The sequence below is a fragment of the Chanodichthys erythropterus genome, chromosome 3 (genome assembly GCF_024489055.1).
Source record: "Chanodichthys erythropterus isolate Z2021 chromosome 3, ASM2448905v1, whole genome shotgun sequence".
Classification (NCBI taxonomy): domain Eukaryota; kingdom Metazoa; phylum Chordata; class Actinopteri; order Cypriniformes; family Xenocyprididae; genus Chanodichthys; species Chanodichthys erythropterus.
The window spans coordinates 11,936,566-11,961,827 of NC_090223.1; the positions used below are offsets into that span (position 1 = coordinate 11,936,566).

At 35.8% G+C, this 25,262-nt stretch overlaps 1 pseudogene; it reads left to right on the forward strand.

Moving 5' to 3' along the window:
- On the forward strand, window positions 1-24,751 carry LOC137003286 (uncharacterized; annotated as a pseudogene).
- The last annotated feature ends 511 nt before the right edge of the window (window positions 24,752-25,262 follow it).

The window sequence follows — 25,262 nt, forward strand, 5'->3', positions numbered from 1 at the left end:
ATGGCTTTTCAACTATGGGCACGGCTTTGTGTTTTTCTTCTTTATGGGGCTTTGTCTTCAGTTCAAGCAGGTAAATTATTACATTTTACTGGGTTTATCAGAGAATAAGACTATGAGCCATTCACACTTCCCATAGAGGGCTGATTATGGAAATTGCATGTTTCTTTTGTATTGCAAATGTAAAACTTGACTCTGAACAGCTGGAGAAAACCTTGTGATGGTACCTGCTTTTTTAAGCTGTATGAAAATTGTGTTCTACAAATGATTTTAAAGTAATGGTTCTACATGCTGTTAACAAAATAGTTCAAAACCAACTCTGATCAGAAACATTGTGTGCACAGTATTTTTAGTAATATAATGTTTTTATAGCTCTGTGGTAAAAAAATGAAATAAAAAATCATGCCATAAAGGCTTATAATACACTACATATTTTGCTTACCCTACTGGCAGATTATTTTGCTTTTTTATGGGAAAAACTCACTTAATTTTGACTTATTTTTCCTAAAAACAAGAAAATAATTTATACTTGTCAAGAAAATGTTTCTTGATCTAAGAATTTTTAGATATTTGGACTGGAAACAAGACAAAAATTATAAGTAAGAACAGCATTTTTTGCAGTGTATTACAGTTTTATTATTACATGCATATTATTATAGAAGCTTAAATGTAAATGTAAAAGGTAGTCAAGATGTAAATAATAAGCTAAGTATTAATGTTTGTAATCATAATGTGAATTATATGGAGTTGAATCAGACACATACACATAGATAACAGACAAAGGTAAATTTTAATGTCAAATTAACTGTAGATTTGTTAGATACATAGACTTGTAGTGATTGAACAGGCAAGTTAGCTGCTCAGTTGGGCAAGGGTCCATCATTCAGTCCACGCGAAACAACACAATTTTGCCAGGGAACAGAACCCTCTGGTGTCCAGAAAAAGTGTTTCAGGGCATTTCTGGTTGCAGTAGCAGCTTGTGTTCTTGCAGAACGGGTGGGCCTGCCAAAAGGGACCAAGTTGCTTTCGGCCTCTGTCATTCCCCTCCAATCTCCAGGTAGCATAGCATACATCTACCCAATTAGCCTGCTAGCTTAGCTTATATTATATTTGGTAGGCCTATGTTTGTTGCTTCCAATATAGTTCCCCATTGCATATTTCAAATTAATGATGTTTATCTGTACTTAGCATGACAGTTCATTTATATAAAAAAATATATATATACACTATTCCTTATTGGATGTTTTGAGATTGTGTTTAATGAGATTCACCCACATGATGTTTTAGCAGCTCTCTTCCTCAATAATGTACCACTTTCATCACATTTACACTTCAGTTATCAGTTATTTCATGCATATTTTACTCCTCTTCATTGCAGAGAGACACTCGCTGTATTACATTTACACGGGCTTGTCTAAACCTGTGGATCTGCCGGGCATCTATGAATTCAGTGCTGTGGGTCTGCTGGACGACACACAGATCGACTATTACAGTAGTGAACTAAAGAGAAAGATTCCCAAACAGTCCTGGATGAAAGAGAAAATGCAGGAGGATTACTGGGAAAAAGGCACTCAGTCCAGAAAGATCAAACAACAGTGGTTTAATGTGAACATCTATATTCTGATGAACCGCATGAGAGATGATAAATCAGGTGAGAAACATTCATACTGTTTAATATGCATATGATAATTTGATTTATCATCATCCTACAAACATTTTGATTTGTGTCCATTTCAGATCTTCATGTTCTTCAGTGGAGAGTCGGTTGTGAAGTTGAGCAGGAGGGAGATGAAGTGAAGTTTTTCAGAGGCGTTTCTGAGTACAGCTATGATGGAGAAAACTTCTTGTCTTTTGATGATAGAGAGTCTCAATGGGTCGCTCCAGTTGAAGCAGCTCTACCAACCAAGAGAAAATGGGACAGTATTCACATCCTAAACCAATACACCAAAGGATACCTGGAGATAGAGTGTGTGGACTGGCTCAACAAATTCAGAGAATATGGAGACAGCTGTGAGTAAATGTATTTGTAGTTTATCAGCAGATGTTATAGAAATGAAACAGACTGATGAACTGATTTCTGTGTTTTCAGCTCCTCCAGATGTTCATGTGTTTGCAAAAAAGTCTATCAGGGACAAAACCAAGCTGAAACTCACCTGTATGGCCACTGGCTTCTACCACAAAGACGTGATGTTGACCATTAGGAAATATCGCACATCTCTGCCTGAACATGAGATTGAATTCACAGGAGTCAGACCAAACCATGATGGATCCTTCCAGATGAAGAAGAGTGTGGAGATCAAAGAGGATGAAAAAGCAGATTATGATTGTTTTGTGGACCACAAGAGCATCAAAGAACCAATTATCGTCAAATGGGGTAAGAGCACTAAATTTGAATCATTCACTGTCGGCCATATTTGAAGACCAAGCAGAAGGTGTGATCATGGTGAAACTTCCAAACATTTGGCATCTCTGAAAAGTTCTGAATCTGCAGACTACAGGACACATGGTGTCAGTGAAATTTGCTAAAAATATAACATCCACTACAGTGGACCAAAGTCTTGGCTTGGGTCTTAAGAGTAAAGATACTTTGAGCTTTTTCAATGTGAAGCACTGCGCACTGTGACTTTATGTTGCTTCAAGCGTATCATTCTGTGCATAAGCGCTTTGCCACTGTGTTACATATAATACTTTTGCACAATGAAAGATTATTAATTCCCTTTCTTGTTCTGTCCTATCATATGTTGCTGCCATATTAGAAAGCTGTGCTACAAATTTAAAAGATATTACTTTTAATATTATAGATTATATTTATAAATATATTTACTTGTTTTTCATGAATGTGAGTCATACATGACAAAGTCATGAGTAATGAATGAAGTTAGCCTGACTCCCATTTATTTTTTATGTCTACCTAGCTAGTGAAGCTATAGGTTGTTTGCACATGACGTCACAGCAGCAGCGCGAATGAGTCTGGAGGGCAGGGAGTGAGTTTTCTATATAGGAATCCTATCAAAAACTAAAAATTTGCATGTTTTGATTCGTTTAGGGTTGCTAAAAATGATAAAATCAAAAACCCAGAAGGTGTTTATATCGTTTACATAACTTATACCGTTTTTTTATAACTTATTTCGTTTTTTAACATTAATAGTTGTCGCCTTTTATAGCGTTTTGCGTCTGCTGAAAGTTAAATGAATATGGATACCTGCTTACCTTTTTGACTTGGTTAAATATTCACATTCTTCATGCTATCGTTTGCAGGGAGGAGAAGATATTTTATCCTATTTAATTATAATTTGGTATTTTCACTTCAGTTTTGTAGTAATCTGTTCACAATGTTGATCTGGTTACCATGAAAACAGGCACGTGCTGCTGCTTCAGGCATCGTATGGTAGAAAATGCCCAAATAAAATAAATGTGTTCAACAAGCTGACTTTAGTCGATCCATTTATTTGTTGGAAGCGTGTAAATGTAACTAGTTTTAATGTTGTTTTTGTAAATATTCACTTTCCCATATGACCACAGAGGGGAATCGGAGGGTCACGTTCAGGACACAGACACGCTGTATTTTTGTATTTATTTCAACAAATGACAACCATAATCAAACCCACAGAAGCTTGTGAACAGTTCTGAAGTGGCTGTGTGCAAGTTATAATCATTCACAAGCCGAGTGATCATACTCTAAAACATAATGTTAATTATTACACAAAAAACAAATACAAAACTCAGCTAGGTTATGTGATTATTTTGAGTGAAAGGCAGTGGGTTTATTTAGTGACATTATTACATTTGCTAGTCCTCTTCCCTCACCTTCTCAACCAAGGCGAAAATTGTATTACCGTCCATTTTTTTCTACGAACGATATCGTGAGTTCCTATTACAATTCTCGATTCAGCATAAATGACCTACAATGGCGACATTTTTCACAATCACGACAGAAAGGCACTAGTAGAAAGGCAGCGCGATATAAACAAACCCAGACTAGAACTGAATGCGGCGTGACGGCAGCTTCACATCCTCTATATCTGCCTCCTCAATGGCAGGAAAGTCTTTTAATTCAGCGGAAAAGTCGCTCCTCTTCATAACATAAGGATCACGTCCAACATATGTTGTGATTTTCTGTTTATACCTTTCTAAACCAGCAAAGAAAGGACTTTTCTCCATCTCTTCCATTCTAATTTTCACCGCTTGCCCTCCACCGGAATTTTGCGCATCACCAGAACCACGTGATTCCAAACAACCTCTTGGTTTATTTGCAGCTGTTGCGCTTGTGCACATGTTACTGTTGTAGGCTAGTAAGAGCTGTGCGTGTGAACCTCACTGCCCTGATCTTCAGAGGTGCTCTAGCGACTGACAGACTGTGGTCCTTAGCCTCTTTGTTGTAAGAGCGCCTGCCTCCCAATATATATATATATATTTTTTTAAGTGTCGGATTGGTACTCGGTAATGGCCAATACTGAATCCCAGGTATCATATCAGAGACAAAAAGGCGAATCTGAGCATCCCTAATTTTAAGTTGTGAAAGTCCATTTTTTTGAGAGACCCTTAATTAATTAAAATGTATTCATTTATCTTTTTGCATTTGTATAGATGGAAATTGCAAGGACTGCCAGCCAGAGACTGTCTTAGGTTTGATCGGAGGTTTGCTTGGGCTAATAGTTGTTGTTGCTTTAGTGTTTTTCACCTTAAAGAAGAAAAGCTACTCAATAATTGGTGAGTAGTACCTGATTAATGATCATCCACACATTCTTGTTTTCGGTTTTGTGTTACAATTATATAATTCACAGTGAAGTGGCACAGAAGCTCAGTGGGTAGTGCCATTGTCTGAAGACCTCTGAATAAAGATCACACTAAATTAAGCTAAATTTAAATTGTGGATACATGTTTTGATACAAGATTATAGTGGTTTGAAGTTTTAGAGTCCACTGCCTTGGAATGTCCAATCCTGCTCCTGGAGGTCCTGGAGTTTAGCTCCAACCCCTAGGCCAAAAAAACCCAGCTAAAACATGCATGATCAAAATTCACTACTATTCACTAATTCACCACTCTGCTATTGTAATTTATTATCTGACACACAGCACTGTAGATGCACTTTGACATTTCAATGTTTCTCCAACAGGACGAGAGAGCGCTGGTAAAACAGCCAGCAGTGCGACTGGCTTTCAGGAGGATTTCAATACAATGGTAATTATATTCAGGCCTGGAGTCAAGGGTCAGATCAGCGCCACCTACTGGTCAGGAGATATGAAAAATTGCCTTTTGTTCTTATAACTTCTGAACGGTTTGCCTAAATTCTTTTTTTGGGACTTTGATTAAGTGCCGTATACAGAGTCGAATGATGTCCACTTTCCCCATATTGGCTATTTTGGGCATCAGTCATATAGAATTTTGTCATTAATTACTGTATTTCATTAAAGTCCCCCATGTAGTCAATTATGTTATCCCTTAAAACTCATCTTTAATCACCAAAATGACTTATTTTTAAAAAAATTCAAGTGAAAGAATATTTCTACATGCCTTAAAATAGCTTGAATGTAACTCTACACCCTTGCCTCATTTAAAATACACAGATCAATGAATATGCAAATTAGCCCCGCCTCCACTCTCTCACGCCAGCTCGGAGAGTCTAGTGTTGCTATAGTGATGAGCAATTTGTTGTTTGTGTTGTGGATATTTAAGAAAAAAGCTTGATTCGCTTCGTATATTCAGTTTAATTTCTGATGCTTAAATTGTGTTTTAAATTATGAATTGGTAAAACGCCTTTGAATCCACATTCGTTTGGACTGCTCTCTCACTGTATATCACCTGAAGCGATTTCTCAGTAAAACAGACAGTATCAAGAGAACAAGCAGCCGTTTTCCTCTGTGAACATGCACCAAATGGATGTTTGACAATTTTGTTGCTTAATGGAGTTTTGAGATTAAAAAAAACATTCAGATTAATTCCTGCAGGCGTCCGTGCCTTCTCCGTACATTAAATAATTGCACATCCTTGAATGAGCACGGATTTCCAGCATATTTAATTGAACTTATCAGGTCGGCTAATATCTATGGTTTGATCCATTCCAGAGGCGGCCAAAATCAGAATTTATAATGGACTGAATATCTCTCTCAGAACTTGATGTGTGATTCCACACTGACTGAATATGCACACAAATCACGGTCACACGCTCAGAGCAATATTGTTTTGGCTATGTTTTATTGTATTAAAATATTTCAAGACAAAAACATGAACTTTTTTTGCTTTACTTCAAGTCAGCTGTCACTTTACTTTGGCGCGAGCCCCTATGCGCTCACACACTTGGCACAGCCCTTGCGACAGTTCTGTCATTCATTCATTAATATGAATTAATATAGATAGCCTTTTGCTTGACTACGTTATCGAACAGCTAATGTGTTGCTAATGTTACACACACCATTCCTGTTCTTTATCTCAGAGTCAGACAGCTGCCTTCTAACAATCAGTATCCTTACAAACACTTTGAAGAACTCAGAGCGTCAGTGGAGAAAGGCATATAGTTCATCATAACATCATAATAGACTCGCTATATTGATAAATCTACACAATTTTTGATTGATGAATGTTTATTTTGTAATTTTATTTAGGCCGCTTATATAATTTAATTTGATATTATATATTTTATATTATTCTATTTCTCAAAATAATTATGAATGATTATGAATTGTCAAATAGCCAGCACTAGTCAGTATGGATGGAAGATTAGTGGATGCAGATACATAATATGTAATGTGTGTTGACAAACATTATAAAAACAGACAAAACATAGCCTATAGGGCTAAATACATAACATTTTAAGAAATTCCTGCAGCAGCGGGGAAGATGAATGTGCATGTGTTATTTTAATTTGTGTTAGAGTTCTGGATAAAATGATAATCAAGATTTTTATTTTGTTTGTTTCTTTCAAATAGAAATCATGATTCTCCCATGATTATGAACAGACATCTAAACAAAACAGCATATAATTATTTAATAGAGGACAAAATATTAATTGCTGCAGTCTATTTAAAAATATTTAATTTAATTATTTAAATAAATGTTTTTGAATTAATGATTTATGACTCACTCATAACTATGGATGAATCAATGTTTTTGAACAAATCTTTTGAATGAATCATTCAATTTTAAATAAATTTTAAGTCACTTGTGGCCTCCTAGTGCTGTAACGATGTAATCGATACAACCGCTATTTGAAGGCGCATTAAAATTCTTTGGATCTGATCTGATTGAATCAAGACTACGATCTGTAGACACACTGATGTGGACGTGTCCGCATTAAAGCATTTCAGTGGGCTTAAACAGAACGCTGTAAGATTTTCAGTTACAATAATTCATCCTAAAATTTAACATTAGTAGGCTGACTTACTTTCAACATCAGTAACGCACGCACTCAGAGGATCCCCCAGTTCTTGGCTAATCTTCAGTCAGACAGTGAAATTCATTCACTGGAGAGTCGCTCTGAACAGATCAGTGAATCAATGATTTGTTGACTTGAGAACAGCTCCAATAAGATCAGTCCAATTTATTTTATTACAAGTACTTAAGTTTATTGATTTATGGTTTTAGTTAACTATAATAACCCTGATACTAGTAAAATCAAATAATTTTCGTAGTCTTTCTGTGATGGGGAATTCCAGACAGAAGCTACAATAGTTTACTATGAATTAAATGGAAAGAAATTAAATACTGTTTGTTAATATCAAAAATGACCAGGAGGAAAAAAACCCACATATAATGTTTTCCAGCAGTTCAGCACATTACAATTGAAATGTGTGCATCTACCACACAGGACAGACTGGATCTCTTCCCAAATCCCCCTCCTTAACATTTTCATTTCGTTTTTATCCATCGACGAAAATTAGATTTTTGTCATAGTTTTTGTCATTTTTGAGTTATGTCTCGTCTTCGTCAGTGAAAATAGTGAGTGTTGTTAGTGAAAATTATGAGACATTATTTATCAACAAAATTATCACTGACAGTAATGCTGAAAACTGAGCGGATGGAGGAAATGAGGATGAAACCATTAAATAGGCAAGAGGGGGAGAGTGAGCGTAGGTTATGCCAAAATGTGATCTGCAGAGGAGTGTGTGTTGTGTCAGGGGTCGGTTTGAGGGTAAAAGTGATGAGAAAGTGGTCTGAGATGTGCAACGGAGTAATAAATTGTTGTCCGTGGAGCAGTAGCATCTGTAAACAAGGTCATTTGTGAGTTGCTATAGTAGTAGGGCTGGACGATTATGGCCTAAAATCAAAACATTGTTTAATTGAAAATTATACCTCGATTACAATTAATGAACGATTATTTTGTTTCTGTTTGTTTTTTTGTTTGTTTTTTTTTTGCCTTCGTACTTCACTGACAAGGTTTGTACTGTAAATACGTTTGGCTATTAAAGATGGGATATTGTTTCCTATTGAAAGAGTGCTCTGACATAACAGCTCACTTTCAGCAGTATTTAAGTAGCATGTTTTTAAGGGGGAAGTATTAACGGGATTTAAAAAAAAAAAGTTTCTTTTTTTTCGGTTTCTATTACTTTTCAATTAATCGTCCAGCCCTATATAGTAGACACTTGTGTAAGGTCAAATGAGGCAAGTAAAGTGTTGAAGTCAGCAGCCTGGGGTTTTTCTAGGTGGATGTCAACAGTGGCGCCTGCAGCTGTACGGCTGTACGCACTGTGCGTACCTTGAGAGGGCGCTAATTAATGCCGTTTTTATTTTTTTACATAATTTTTAAATTGATTATTAAAATCTATCTGCGTGCACTCGACATATTAAGAGAGAAAGAGAGAATGAGAATACATAAAGGTGTGCATTTGTGTGTTGTAAGTCAAACGTGTGTATGTGCGTCTATAGGTGGGCGTGGGGGATGGATATGGGTGAAAAGAAATCTGATTGGCTAGTTTAGTTTCATTTTTTTCCACATATGAAAAATGACGTTACAGATAGTTAATAATGTTTAAAAACAGGCTCAAAATGAGCAAATGCTCTCTAAAACAGCTAAATTCGACTGAATCATTTGCAAAATGGCCTAAAACTATTGAGTAGAGATGAAGAAATGAAGCCTATTAAATCTTTGAAGCTTTTCTCTAAAGGCTTCGGGAAAGGTTTATGGTTTCAAAGCATCAAGAGTGTCGAAAACAGTGCCATCTTGTGGCAGGTAAAATTTACAGCACCCATAAACTTGAATGCGCAATTCCGTTGTTTTATCCATTAAGCACAAACAGCCTGACGACGCTAAATGTGTTTATTTCAATAATATAATTTACATATTAAATCTGGAAATAGATGAAATAGATAAAAAAAAAACAATAATTATAATAATAATACTAATGCATACTGAGTTGTTTGAGGCAAGTAAATTGTGTTGTTATTTTATTGTAAATACTGTTTATGACAGAACATATGATGATGTAGTATAGGCTACAGGTTTATATATTTAAAATGTTTAGTAAATGGACTTGAACTTCCATAGTGGTCTGGATTCAAACATTCTGACATGCAAAGTATTCACTTGACTGGAAAAAATGCGACGCTTCGTTTCTCTGAAAACAATACCCACACTTCGGGACAAAGCTGCTCAGAGACAACGTAAAAAACAAAAACAAAACAAAAATTCGAAGCATCAAGCACATCAGAGTGCAGTTACATGCATCAGATTTTCTAAATGGGGAACATGAAAGAGACAGTCGATCACTCGATTTGTACAGCATTAGATCGTTCCACCAACTCACTGATTGATTTAATCGGGTTTTGCGGACAGCAAAAAAAACAAAAAAAACAAAAAAGGAGGGAGGGGGGGGGGATGTTAAAGTCACTGAATAGTATTAGAGGAATACCGTCCTCAGGGAAGTGGGAGAGTAACATATCCAACTCCTCCAAGAGGTTACCCAGTCGACCTGGGGGACGATAAAAAACTACAAAATGGATTTTAACAGGATGATTACTAGTAATAGCATGTGATTCAAATGAACTGTTGCCAGTTAAAAATGGTAAAGGATCAAATTTCCAATCATTTGAGATAAGCAGACCATTACCCCAACCCCTCCCAATTGGGCAAGGTAAACCATGGTAAACACAATAAAACAAAAAATGTCTCCTAGCAACAACAACTGCACTAAAATCTAATGAGAAAAGAAAAAGCAAACACTTACATGCTGCTGTCCTCTGTTGCTCAACTGCTTCTTCAGAATCACTGAAGGAAAGAGAAACAACAAGAACAGAAACTACAACTAACTTCCAGCAACAGCCTTAGATGAAATCTAAAAAAAAAAAAAAAGATGAATCGGCAGATAAAATTAGACATTACACCTCTCAAGATCTCAGTAGAGGAGGATTAAACAACTCCACAAACAACATTAAAATCTTTATATAAAATATGTATAAAATATAAAATATCAGATAAATCTGATAGCTCAAATCACTACAGGTGGTTCTCTGGGACACATTCCAGTCAAAATTGAACATGTCTAAATGCATCTGGTTGTTGAAACCACATATGTAAATTTAACTCATCCCAAAAATACTAAAAAAATAAATGTGTGAGCGCGTGTTATAGGCAAGGCAAGGCATGTTTATTTGTAATAGCACATTTCATACACAATGGTAATTCAAAGTGCTTTACATAAAGAAGAATGATAAAAATAAAACATAAGGAATAACAGTAAAACAGAGAATTTTGCTATCTGGATAGAAGAGCTAGGAAGTCTTAGGGAGTTTTTTTGTTGTTGTTGTTGTCCATCAGAGTGGATCTAAACCTCATACGACAGGACCGCTGTCTAGCGACCTGTTAAGGCACTTCAAACTGATAAACAAAGTTTCAATCTCCCCTTTTGCCAAGACACCTCAAACTGCACCACACAGCCCTAATCCCCCTTCCGGAGATATCTTATCTATGCAACGCAGTTCAAATTTCCCCTTTGGAAATTTCCCCTTTGGAAAGTGTCCTGACTGTAATCCAGAGATATCTTAACCATGCACCACAGCTCAAATTTCCCCATGGTTTGTCCCTTTATCCAAATTTACCAAATTTTAACCTAATCACAAATGCTTTCTTCCTAATTCTCCCAGCTCTTTCAACCAGACAGCAATATTTAAAATGCATTAAAAGTCAGAAATAACAAGATGATACATAAAATATATAAAATACAATAAAAATGAAATAAAAACAGGAAAAGGAATTAAAAGAATAAAAAGATAATACGTATAAAATAAAATGCAAACAGTTCGGACATAGCACAGTGCTCAATCAGCAAATGCATAGGTAAAAAGATGTGTTTTGAGTCTGGATTTGAATGTGGCTACTGTTGGAGCACATCTGATCTCTTCTGGAAGCTGGTTCCAGCTGCGGCTGGCATAACAGCTAAAAGCAGACTCTCCTTGCTTTGAGTGAACCCTTGGTATTAATAAGTGACTTGATCCTGATGATCTGAGTGATCTCATGCCCGTAGGCAGGGGGGTTCGGGTGGTTCGAACGAACCCCCCTCTCACTGCCAAAGGTCCAGATTTAAGTCGTTTTTGTTTTTGTTTTGTTTTGTTTGTTTTTTTGCTGCTGTTTTGAAGCATTTCATATTATCATTGTTTTGCACACTGAAAGATTATTAATAGCCTACTTTGTTCTGTCGTATCTATCATATCTTGTTGCGCCATTAAAAAGCTGCACAATACATTTAAAATAAGCGTCTTTTAATCTTACAATAATATACATATAATTATTTACATATAAATCTAATATAAATAGTTTTTTTCCATTTCATAAGAATACAAATAGTCATTTTAAACTTTTTATTAACATTTGGATTTATAAAATTACTGTGCAAAGTTTTTTTTTTTTTTTCTTTTCCATCTGTATTTCCCACAAATACAGATGCAGGCTCCCACTATAACTTACCAATAAATAACTTACTTTTATAGCACAAAATTGTTTACAAGAGAAAATTTTTTTCATTGATCTAGTCACTTAATTTTGCTCTCAGAATGCACCAGATTTATGCATGTAAATTTAAAATATACAAAATTTTCCTCCGGGGGGGCATATATATATTTTATATATATATATTTTTGTTTTTAATTAAAAGGATTTCTATATTTTATCCACTCATTAGTCTACAATATAATAGCCATATAAACGTAGCGTAATTATAATAATAAAATATAGTGGGATATTCAGTGACATTGGCTGTGCAATATCGACTTTTGTGATTGGCCAATACTGGCAGACTGGAGCCAATGGAAATGCAAAGAGGCATTGACAGAGAGTCAAGAAAAGATGATGAGAAGAATTATTATTAATATTTCAGTAAAGTTCATTAAATCTATTCTGTTGTTACTGTGGTCTTTAAACTTATGAACTGTGTATGGACTGACAAAGGTGGTACATGAGGAAGCAATTTGACAACAATGCAGTAAATATATTTTAGGTGCATCAAAAAGCGTGTTCGTTAAGATACCAGCAGACAAGCTAATCCAGAACAAATTAGTGCATAAAAGGTCACTAAAATGAAGTATTTGAACCTCGTAATTAAATACAAAAGGAGGAGAAAAACTGCAAAAAGGTCCACTTTTTGAAAAAAAGAACCCCCCCCCTTTCTATAGGCTGGCTACGGACCTGAATCTGTTAGGTTTATATTAGATTATCACATTAGAATGATTTCTGAAGGATCATGTGACACAGACTGGAGTAATGATGCAATGTGACTGTTTTTACTGTATTTTTTATCAAATAACTGCAGCCTTGCTGAGCAGAAGAGACTTCTTTCAAAAATATAAAAAAAAATCCTGAGTATTCCAAACTTTTGGCTATCAGGATTTCACATTATGAATTAAAAACTTAATTATATTTTTGTTTGTCTCTTTCATCACGTGATTTACTGCAACTAGAGCATCTTATTTTTGTAGGTTTTAACAGTAAGGCCTCAGTTTTACACCAATAATCTCTCTGATCAATAACTTCTGACCTTATGTCATAGATCCCTGCAGAGAATATGGTATCTGTTCCAGAGCAGCTTCTGCAAATCCTGGATGAACTGGACAGTTACAATCTAAAGAAGTTCAAGTGGCATTTGAAACAATATGGGCAAGTTCCATCCTCTCTCCTTGAGAATGCAGATAACGCTGGTGTAGTGGATATGATGGTGGAGAGGTTTGGACTAAACGAATCTTTGAAGCTCACAGTGCAGCTCCTGAAGATGATGGAACAAAACCTTCTGGCTGAACAGTTAGAAATAAAAAACTAGAGGAAAGTTTTTGGTTTGGTCTTTGCATGTATTTTGAGTATTATGTTATGTTGCATCAGAAATTGCATCAAAATCCTTATTTTTGCGGGTTTTAACAGTATAGGCCTCTGTTTTACTCTAGAGACCAATAATCTCTCTGTCATAGATCCCTGCAGAGAAGAGTATATAAGGACTCTGGGTTTTCATTTGGGTTAGCATTCTCTTTGGGGTTGTCCTCTCAGGAACAGCTCTTGACCAGAATGTGACTCTCACTGATTTTCTTTTTTATCTTAAATCATGTAGCTTTAAGATGTTGTTAGTTATTTTTGCTTGTTATTCCCTTTATTCCCTTTTTTGCTTGTTATTCCCTTTGTTTCTTTATTTTTCCCAAGACTTATGTTTATTCGTGGTTATTATATTTGTTAAAGAAAATAAAACAGTTGGCATTGATTGAACGGTGGTGTTTGATCCCTCTTTTATGTTGCGGCTTGAAACGAGTATGTGTATATATAATATATATATATATGAGCATTATACCTTGTTTTAATGTTGTTTAAATACTCTATTCTGATTGGCTGGAAGGTGTACAGTAAAACCATTAATTTAGAAAACATTTATTTAGGTAGCCTAAATGGATGATTTTTGCATATTGTTTCATTTGTATGGTAATTTTGAGAAATGGGCGGGAGTTTTATGCCTCTGTTCAGTCTACCGCTGGACCGCGAATACAGTGTTGCAAGTTTGATGCGTCTCAGAGCATCTATGAACCGTCACATTACAAAATACCACATCATAAGTGACTTCAAGTCAAGCAGTGTCGTCTTTAAATCCGTTTTAAAGCACTACAAGAAAAATGGAAAAGACACCAGCGTTCATCATCCGCTTATTACTGAGTCTGACTTGAAGAAAATTAGAAATGCACCTGCATACTCCCCTATTATACCCACCGGACTTGTAAGAAAAGTTTGGATTGACATACAGCTGTGTTTTGCACGGAGGGGAAGAGAAGGAAACCGTAACCTATCAAAAGAGATGAGCACTGGTTGTGCAGTTGAGCAGCAGGGAAATGAAGTCAAGTTTTCCGGTGGCTTTTATCAGTCCAGTTATGATGGATGTATGTCCCACCCTTCCCTATTCTACTTACAGAACAAACGTGCGCCAGTTCCATTTTTCCGTAATAGGGAAGGCGTAGGACATACAGCGTAAGCTTTTTGAAGAATATGGAAAGCGGAAGCTTGTGAAAGGCGATCATTTGTATTTATAAAGCATATACATTTGTATTTTTTTGAAAGTGACCGATTGTTTCACTAGATAAGACCCTTATTCCTCGTCTGGTATCGTTTAAAGCTCTTTGAAGCTGCACCGAAACTGTAATTTTGACCTTCAACCCTCTGGAGGCCAATGAAGTAGAACAATAATCCAGGAATGTTTTCATCAAAAACCTTAATTTCTTTTCGACCAAAGAAAGACATGAACATCTTGGATGACATGGGGGTGAGTAAATTATCAGGAAAATTTCATTTGAAAGTGAACTAATCATTTAAATAGATGAATTCATCTGATCACCACAATGGTGACCTCAAATGTTTGTTCCTCTATTCTTCAGTGTGTCATCACTAATGACCAATCATTGATTAATTATCTAATAAACTCCAACACTGCTTCAGTTTAACACTCTGTAGTAGAAATAAAATAGTATATATCCAGTGTCTTTATGAACAACATACATTAACAGAAGTGTTCTGTGTTTGTATTGTGTTGTATTGTCTTTTAGGATTATTTTAATAGTAACAGGTGATATAGAAATACAGAGTCCATGCCAAATTTCCCTACTGGGGGGACAATAAAACATATTTAATTTCATTCATATTCTTATCTGAACATTTTGAGCTTTATATTTGTCACAATGTTTTAAAACTGATGTTTTGAAGTTCATGTTTTCTTGCAGGAGGAATCTTATCTTTCTTTATCTTGTCTCTAGTGTATTTTCTGAGATGATTTCAGATTCTCACTGATGTGTAATAGAAACTTTTTTCTTATCTGAGGAAGACTTGTATTGTTTATCCGCCCCATTAGATGTTTTGATCTAAACTCTGGATAGCTTCCTGTTTTGAGTATTTTCTCCATTCATATGGGATCTCACCCCTCCCCTCAAATGTTTTATTGTAGTATTTTTCCAGATGTCTCTGGAATCTGCACACAAACCACTTCCAGTAGGGCAGTTCAGAGAGATCAGGAGTGATGCTCCAGTCTACATAAACTCCTCCTGCTCTCCTGTACTCTCTGTATGGAATCCTTCCGTCTGGGGTATTAAAATCCTTATGACATGCCACTAAACTTGTGCAAATATCAGCACTGAGATTCTGTGTTGAACTGTAATATGTGCCATTAATTCCTCTCACTCTGTGGAAAGGAACACTGTGATCTCCATGATGGTTTTCTATGGTGTTGGTGCAGGTGGCTTTACAGAATGGACACTGAACCCAACAGCACTGACAGAAGTGATCAATCAGAAGCTCATCTGGTCTGAACTTATACTGCAGCTTAACTGGAAATGTGTTTCTGTTGAATCTACAGCTGATCTCAGTCATTATAGCAGGAAGTTCTTGTCTCATCACAACTTCTAGGAGGCTGAAATCATCAACATCATCATGTTTTACTCCACTGAGGTCTTTTTCAGAGAAGACCAGCACATCTGAGATCTGCTGTGTGAAACTCTTCAGCCACAAACGAACATCTCCTCTGTTCACTTGAACATGTTCAGTAGATTCATGTGCTGCTTTCATGATCTTCTGCTGCAGGAGTTTAATGTTCTCCTTCATCTTGGGTAAAACACTGACACTGAACTTATCAGTGATGTACCGACTGACTTCATCTCTGATGAAACTCTTGAAGTGATCTCTGGTATTATGAATGTAGTTCATGTATTTGATAAAATCCTCATCTTCTGCCAGTGTCTTCAGGATGTGTTTCTCCAGATTTGATCTGTTTCCATTCAGTGATGAACAGTTTGATCTCATTTCATCTGTCAGATCTCTGGCTGTCTTCTTGTAGACGCTCTGATCTATGGGCTCCTTCAGTTTCTGACACATGATCTCTCCAAACATGACAGCTGATGTTGATCCATGACAGTATTTCTGAAAAATACTATAGTACTCTTTTCTCTTCTTGTCAACATAAATCTCAGGATCATTGGCTTCTCTGAAGAGTCTGTGTTGGTCAGTGATCATCTTGTTTGCTCTATTACAGATGGAATAAACCAATTCAATGAAGAATTAATTCTTGAACTCATATTTCACTGGTCCATCCTGAGGGTCTTTTACTCTCCTTTTAATGTAACCTGTGAGTTTTTGAATGTAGCTGATGTTGTAGCCCATCTTTGAAATGTTAAATGACTGAATCATTCTGTCTGTCTGATGAACAACATCTGTGATTAATGAACTTATCTGGGATTCATCCACTGGAGACAGAGTTTTAGTATATCCAAATGTTCTTATAACTGTTCTGTAAGCATCCTTTGCAGTCTTTCGTTTTGTGGACTCCCTGATAATCGCATAATCAGAAAAACTCGCCAGAGTGAAAATGTTGTACCCGCTGCTCTTCCTCCAGTGATCTACAGGAACACTTTCATAGATGTCAATTAGGAGAAGTTTCACATCTTTCATTATGTCAATGTCTCTGATTGCAGGAGTGTCTCTGATGATCTTCTTCACACTTTGTTCCCAGAACAAATCAAACTCTTTCTTCAGTATTTCTTCATCATTTGTTTTGTCTTTGAGTTTTAAAGCAAGTTCTTTGCTCTTTTCATAGAGAGTGTTTTCATGATGTGTCTTCCGAGCATCAATATTTTCTTCAGGTATCGCTGCTGAAGAATCACATTTAATTTCCTCTTTGTTTCTCTCTCAATGTTTTCCTGAATCTCTTTAATTTTTTTATCAAATGATATTTTCCATTGAATAAGTATATCTTTATCACTGTCTTTCTCAAAGAATTCAGACATAGATTTCTCCACTTCTTCACCTGTCTTCTTCAGTTCTCTTTGTAGATCAGTTTCCTTAACCTCATGAATGGCTTCATTTTCTATTTTGTTGTGTAGTTTGTTCTCAGTTTCCATCATGGCACTGCGAATACTCCAGGACCACTTGCTGTATTCGGTTTCCAGTTTCTTGTAGGCTGAAATCTCCAGAGAATTTCTGAAGCTGAAGACAAAGCGTTCATTCAGTAAAGCCTCCCAGACATCTATAATACGATCCTTTAGGTGTGTCAACATCATTCCATGTGACTTTGATGCATGAGAAATAATAGTTTTCTTTAGTTCTTGAATGTTCTCACAGTAGTTTGGGTTTGGTGGTGCCATGGGTGGGCTGCCCTCCCAGAGCTGAGCAAAATACTTCACATCATTCTGAACATCAAATCTAATGACATCACTGAAACACACTTCCTGTTTAGCAGCGAGTTTTGTCATCTCATCCAGTGTCTCCTGCAGCCGTCTCCTTCCCTCCATGTTTTTATCTCCAGCTGTGACGTCTGAAGTGTTCTGATGCACAAACACACATCTGGGATTCAACCTGACCTTCTTCATCCTCATGAAGGACTGGAGAACAATCTGAAGAATGTCCTGCATCTCAAATGGGTTTTCTCCAAAGATGTTGATCAGTGTCAGATTTAAAAGACCAACAACAAATGTGGCCAATTCATTGTCATGCTGTCTTGTTGATCTTCCAGCCAATTCTAGAGCATGAAGACCCTCAGTATCAACAACCAGAATATAGTCAAAGTTCATCTGTGTTTTCATCTCATCTGACAATCTGACCAGCTGCATGAAAGCTCCTCTGGTTGTCCTGCCAGCAGTGACGGTAAACTGGAGTCCAAACATGGCATTCAGCATGGTGGATTTCCCAGACCTTTGGATCCCTAAAACTGACAGTACAAAGACTTTCTGGTCTCCCAGTTTCTGGATGAGTTGATCTAGAACAGCAGAGATCCAATCCAGAGGAACATGAGCAGCATCTCCATCCATCAGCTCCATTGGAAATCCAGAGATCATCATCTCTGCTGCAAGACTCGGGAGAGAAGAGAAGTCAAAGTGCAGATCTTTCTTGTTCTTCTTCACAGATGAACATGATTCATAGATCTGCCTCATGATGTGCTCCAAACCAAAGGATGCAGCTTCAATATTCTCAGATATTTTCTCAAGTTCAGTTTGTTCAGCTTTGAGTTGTTCAGATTTATAATTATTTTTCAGTTGTAAGACTGTTGACCACTTTTCATCATATTTGTGACGTAGATTTGAAAGGTCAGCTGAAGTATATTCATCCAGCAAGATTCCAAGCCATTTAATGAAAAATATTTTCTCAGCATTTTCAGCATATTCATAAAAGTTCATTTGTTTTATAAGGAGTTTCATAAACACACTGATGTCAGATTCATGCTGCTGTTCACGGATTTTCTTCATCTCTGTTTGTTTTCTGCTGATGTCCATTTCGGTCTCATATACTTGAGGTCGATGTAGTTCCTTGTTCTTCTGACTCCACTGATGCCACAGTTTACCCTGATGAGGCAGAACTGATTCTTTGATTTCTGTCAGAACTTTCTTCTCAAGTAAACTCATCATCTGCTGTGCTGCTTCTCTTCCTCTCCTGCAGTCATCAGGTTTGATTCACAATGAACACAAACTAATCAAACATTCAGCTTTAATTCACTATAAGTAACTTTGTGGGACAGTTTACATTTACATATTAATGGTGTAAAATATGGATTTTGTTATCCATAAATACAGTGTGACATTTGCTCTATTATAATTGTGGATATACATTTATATTTTTTTATACATAACAGATGGGGTATCAATCTGACTCTCCTTTCATAAGGATTAGGATTAAATATGTGAAAGTGGGCTTTAGAGATTTTGGGTTTTTCATGATTTCACTTCAAACTATAAAATATGTTTTATGACTTTTACTTTGTTCTCCTCGTAGGGAGGAAACAGATTAATACATGATACAAACATGTGCCCGTGCCTTTAAATCTTTTCTGTAAAAAGAATCTTTATTACAAGGCTGCAAAAGCCTATAGCAGATTGTGGAAAAAAATCCAGCACGCAAAACAGAGGTGAAACAGAACCTCATCTGCTCCAGATAACTGCTATTGAAATTATTGTTTTTTTTTTTTTTTTTTTTTTTCTAACATGACAGTATTTGGAGTAACTTCTCTTAAAATCATCTGGAATCTGGATGTTTATTCTTCTATCACACACAATCATAGGATATAAATAAGCTGCTACTGAGCCACATTAAATTGAATGATTGAATGATTAAATGATCTTCTTCATCATTAAAAAAAACAAACGAAAACATAAAATCATGTGTTGCAACATCATCATATAGAACTTTATCTCTACATTTACGCAGCAATTCTGAATATATGATGTTTCTGCTTCAGCATCTTGTGGTACAAATATATATCTTACATTTCTAACAGGAAAACTGTATATAAACTAAACACATCACAACAGCAAATATTTGAACCATGAACAGTGTTTTACACAGATTTGCTTCAGCTTTGTGACAGAAGATGAAAGTGAAACTCACTAATGTTACTGCAGCTCACACAATAATTAATTAAATTCATAGTTAATCTAAACTCATTTATTGTTACACCTCACAATTACTTTAGATATAACAAACATAAAGAGCATATTTATAATGAAAAATAATACCTGTTATTCAACGTTTCATTCCTTGTTGCAAACTTGAGAGCAGGAAGAAGTTTGCGGGTGGAGTCTTTTTACAAAGAAATCTAACCCGTTTCAGTCTGCCTGGTCTGACAACATTTGGTGCAGGTAAAAGTTCAAGCTACAGTTCCCGTGAGAGTGAGAATAGAGTGAATAAGACAGCACCAGCTGACCATAAAGACAAAAATAGATACAGATGGAGTAAAATCAAAATTATTTGACCACATATTCACAGTAAATAACTGGCTATAGTTGCATTACTTTCACAGTGAGTTATTGTGTCATTTTTACAGTAGAGAATTGTGAAATGACAGCTATATACTGTGATCTCACAGTAGTTATTCCATCATATTACTGTGATTTAGCAGTATGTTCATGTAGAATTACTGTATTTAACTGTAAAGTTAGTTAATGCCATCAGATTACTACTATTTGGCAGTATGCTGCTGGAGAATTAGCGCAAACTGTAATAGTAATCCCATAGCCAGTAATGTGCTGTTTAACAAACTATTGTAAAATACTCTAAAATGACATTTCTTACAATTAACCTTAACTCCTTAACTCATGTTTTAGTTACATCTGTCAACAAACTTTAAAAGAGGGCAAATTTTTTCAAAAGTAGTCTTTTTATTCCTAAGTGAGGCAGTCATTTTTTCAAGTGTTAATGTGTCTATTAATAGATTGGACCATTAGGTAATACATATTTTTGTTCTATCCTTTGTTTAATAGTATTACTTTGTTAGCTATTATAGAAGAGGTATAGATGTTTTAGTTTCTTTTGAAACATTAATGGAAGAAAGATCTCCTAAAATAAATATCGAAGGGGACTTAGAAATGACTTCTGACCAGAAATTATTTATGTATGGACAGTTCCAGAAGGAGTGAATATAATCATCTAAACTATTTTGACAATATGTACATGTATTAGTATTTACATGGCCCATCTGGAACAATTTACTTACGGTAAAATACACAAGATATAGTATTTCATATTGTATCAACTGAATTCTATAATTGCTAGATATAACAATAATATCTTAGCAAGGTTCTAGAAGTCACTATATTCAGAAAAAAAGATCATTATTCCATTTTATTGTTGGTAAAGAATTGCCAAGAATATCATATATTCGTGATAGTGATTTTTTTAAAAGGTAAAATATCAAGATTTTTAAAAGGATCTTAATTTTTCAAAGAGTTGATAATTACGATTCACAAAGGTATTGATATTAAGTGTACTTTTTATAGCTTCCTTTAATTGTATATTGGTAGCGTGTTTTTTTCTGAAATATTATATTAAAATATCTCCTAGAAAGATATCTTCAGAAAGGTAAAAGTCTTTTTGTTGATAATAATGTTGTTATTCCATAATGAAGTCAAACTGGATGGTGAAGGGGTGAGATGAAGAAGACTATTTCCTCCATACTGATAAAGTTGTTCTCATGGTGAGATATTTATATCAATTACGTTTCTTAATGTTATTGTCAATAAAAAGAATACTTTTTATTGGCATTTCTTGAATTAATTACTGTTCTGTATTGTCTCATGTTTATGTATGTAACCATGGTTCCCTGAGAACAGGGAATGAGACACTGCATTTGACACGCTTTAGGGAATGTCATCAAGTGAAACGGTGTCTGAAAGCAATTATCAAATCTCACCAATCCTATTGGCCGGTGACAGCCTATAACATCATAATAGACATGATCTGGAAGTATAAAAGGAGCGCCTAGAGAAGCAGTCAGTACCTATCGTCTGAAGGGACTGCTGAGCAGGCAGCCCCGATGCATGGCAAGTAATGCAGTGTCTCGTTCCCTGTTCTCAGGGATCCATGGTTATATACGTAACCTGAGATGTTCCCTTTTGAAAGGGAACTCAACACTGTGTTTGACATGTTTTGGGGAATGATATACCTTAATTTCTTTTCGACTGAAGAAAGAAAGACATGAACATCTTGGATGACATGGGGGTGTGAAGTGAATTAATGCTTTAAGTTAACATTATGTAAATTGCTTTTTTAATCATTCAAAATGAAGACTACTCTAATGGGTTATTTTTAGACATATAATCCTTAATAATATACTTAATATTAATAAAAACTTTTAAAACACTAACACAGCACTTGATGCTATTTAGAGATTGTTTATGGGCAAAGGCTCTAACGGGTTAGAAAACCGTGGCTAAACATATGGTGAGATGTTGGCCCACATGTGCTCAGCCGCCATATCTAGGCCAGATGTGATGCCATCTGCCACATTTGGCCCAAAAGTTCTTGCCATTTAGGACATCATTCGCTATTTTCGGTATCTGGTTTTCTGTTGTTGACAGTTTTTGCACGATATAAAACTTCACACAGCCTACTTACAGGTGTTTCAGTCATGTGCACAAGTGTCACGATGAAGATCTTCGTTCCGCTGTGTGTTTTTCTTCTTTATTGGATTTTGCCTTTAATTCAAGCAGGTAAATTATTAACTTATCAGGAAACCAAGGGAAAAATAACATGTTTGTACTTCCTGATCATCTATGGATTTGTAACAACAAAAAATTTAATTTTATAAACTAATGTTAGCATTGCATATAAATTATATAATATATACTTTCGTCAAATTTAATTATCCACAAATAACTTGTGAAATTTGAGCTTTGATCCACATTATTAACCATGTGTTGATGGATGTTAGCTGTTATTACATGTTAGACAGGATTGTTTCAGAAACCTCAAATTAATTTCAGATACTTTATCCCAATGCTAGATAAACTGAAACTAATTTATTTTGTCAAAAGTTCTTGTTAGGACTGCTTTCAGATTTGAGATATTGACTAAAATATTTCTCAGAGAATTACAGGCCCGGCTTCATATATTATCATACTAGATTAACTCTATTTGTGGCTTCTTTTTCAGAAATGTACCAATTTTATTAGTAAACAGTTATTTCATGCATATTTTATTTGATTACAGAGAGACACTCGCTGTATTACATTTACACGGGCTTGTCTAAACCTGTGGATCTGCCGGGCATCTATAAATTCAGTGCTATGGGTCTGCTGGACGGCACACAGATCGACTATTACAATAGTGAAGAAAAGAAAAAGATTCCCAAAAAGTCCTGGATGAAAGAGAAAATGCAGGAGGATTACTGGGAAAGAGGCACTCAGTCCAGAAAGAGTAAAGAACGGTGGTTTAATATCAATGTCCACATTCTGATGTACCGCATGAGACACTATGATTCAGGTGAGAAACATTCACACAGTTTAACCTGAACATGATTTTTATTATCATTTATGCAAACATTTATATTTCTGTCCATTTCAGGTCCTCATGTTCTTCAGTGGATAACTGGTTGTGAAGTTGAGCAGCAGGGAGATGAAGTGAAGTTTTCCGGTGGCTTTTATCAGTTCAGTTATGATGGAGAGGACTTCTTGTTTTTTGATGTTAAATCATCTCGTTGGATTGCCGCATTTTCTATAGCTGTACTAACCAAGATAAAATGGGACAATATTCCCACCCTAAACCAATACATAAAGCGCTACCTGGAGAAAGAGTGTGTGGACTGGCTCAACAAATACAGAGAATATGGAGACGAGAAGCTCAGAAACGGCTGTGAGTGAAAGTATTTGTTGATTATCTGCCCATTTCATAGAGATGTAACAGAATGATGAATTGATTCCTGTGTTTTCAGCTCCTCCAGATGTTCATGTGTTTGCAGAAAGGTCTATCTGGGACAAAACCAAGCTGAAACTCACTTGTATGGCCACTGGCTTCTACCCCAAAGACGTGATGATGACTATTAGGAAAAATCATGAACCTCTGCCTGGAGATGAAATTGATTACATGGGAATCAGACCAAACCAGGATGAAACCTTCCAGCTGAGCAAGAGTGTGGAGATCAAAGAGGAGGAAAAGGATGAATATGATTGTTTTGTGACCCACAAGAGCATCAAAGAGCCAATTATCGCCAAATGTGGTATTTAAAAGCAGTTACACATAGAGACAGATATATCATTATTAAATTTTACATTTTGAACCTAGCACTTTTTATCTTCTTGTATTTGAATAGATGGTAAATGCCCACCAAATGCTGTCGCAGGGATAATTGGAGCAATGATTGGAGGTGTGCTTATTGCACTTTCTTGCTTATTCTTAACAATCTACATCTTAAAGAAGAGAACGATTAATGGTGAGTTTGACTGATTAATGATGATCCACTCAATCTTTTCAGTTTTGTGTTGTAAAGTCTAGTTCTCTTTTGGTGTTTATCTGACACACACTTTGACATTTGACTGTTCCTCCAACAGGACGAGAGTCACGAGACACTGCGGGTGCATCAGACATCAGTGAAACTCACTGTTATTGGGACAATGTTAACCACGAGGTGATTTTATATTAGAAGTGAACATCAGTGCTGTTTTCTCTATAAGCTTTAGTGTCACACAGAAGAAATATCATTTACAGTCAGTTAAAGATGGGGCCATTTGATGCTGTGAAGCTGATTTAACCATTAGGGGTTCAGGACAGTAACTTAGTCTTTTCATGTGGACCAGAGGTTTAGTAGGAATAATCTGACTAAAGCATTGTGGATGAACTGCAGAGGTTCGAAAAATGCAAACGCTTGTGTTTTAGATGTGCTACTCACCTGGAAATATCAGTTGTTTTAATATTAACTCTTGAATTAAATAACATAACTATGTGTGTGTTTCAGTACGAGGACTCGAGAAACAGACTGTCAGCTGTGTCTACAGAAGCACTGATACAACCAGACGACCTCTGATACAAAGACAGAGGAAGATTCGTGAAGAAGATTGAGGATGTCAACACTGATACTCCAGACTATTTCTACCATTTCTTTTTAATGTCAACGAATGAAATGTCGACATGATCTAATCCATCTATGTTTTAAACATCGATCTGAATCTCATCCAGCTGTAGTCTTTAAAAAAAAAATTATCAGCTTCTTGTTTAAAAGCAGACACTTCTTTATTTTTCATAAATTGTATAAGTATATATTGATGTTCATACATTTTTGTGGAAAATTATCAATAATGCTGGAGCTGACTTTAACTGGCTGAGCAAGAGTTACTATAATGGTTTGCGTTGTACTGCTTTCACCTTTATAAGACAATAAAATACAAAAAATTGGCTATATTTTGTACCAATTCTGGGTTTTCAAATGATGGTGCGGCTCATTAGCACATCTCAAATATTCCTTTCATAGGCAAGAGATCAATGAAAAAGTTGTTCATTTAGGTGAACAATATAAGATCAAATGGACACTTTGACAGTTTTCTATCTGGTTTCCGACCGTATCACAACACAG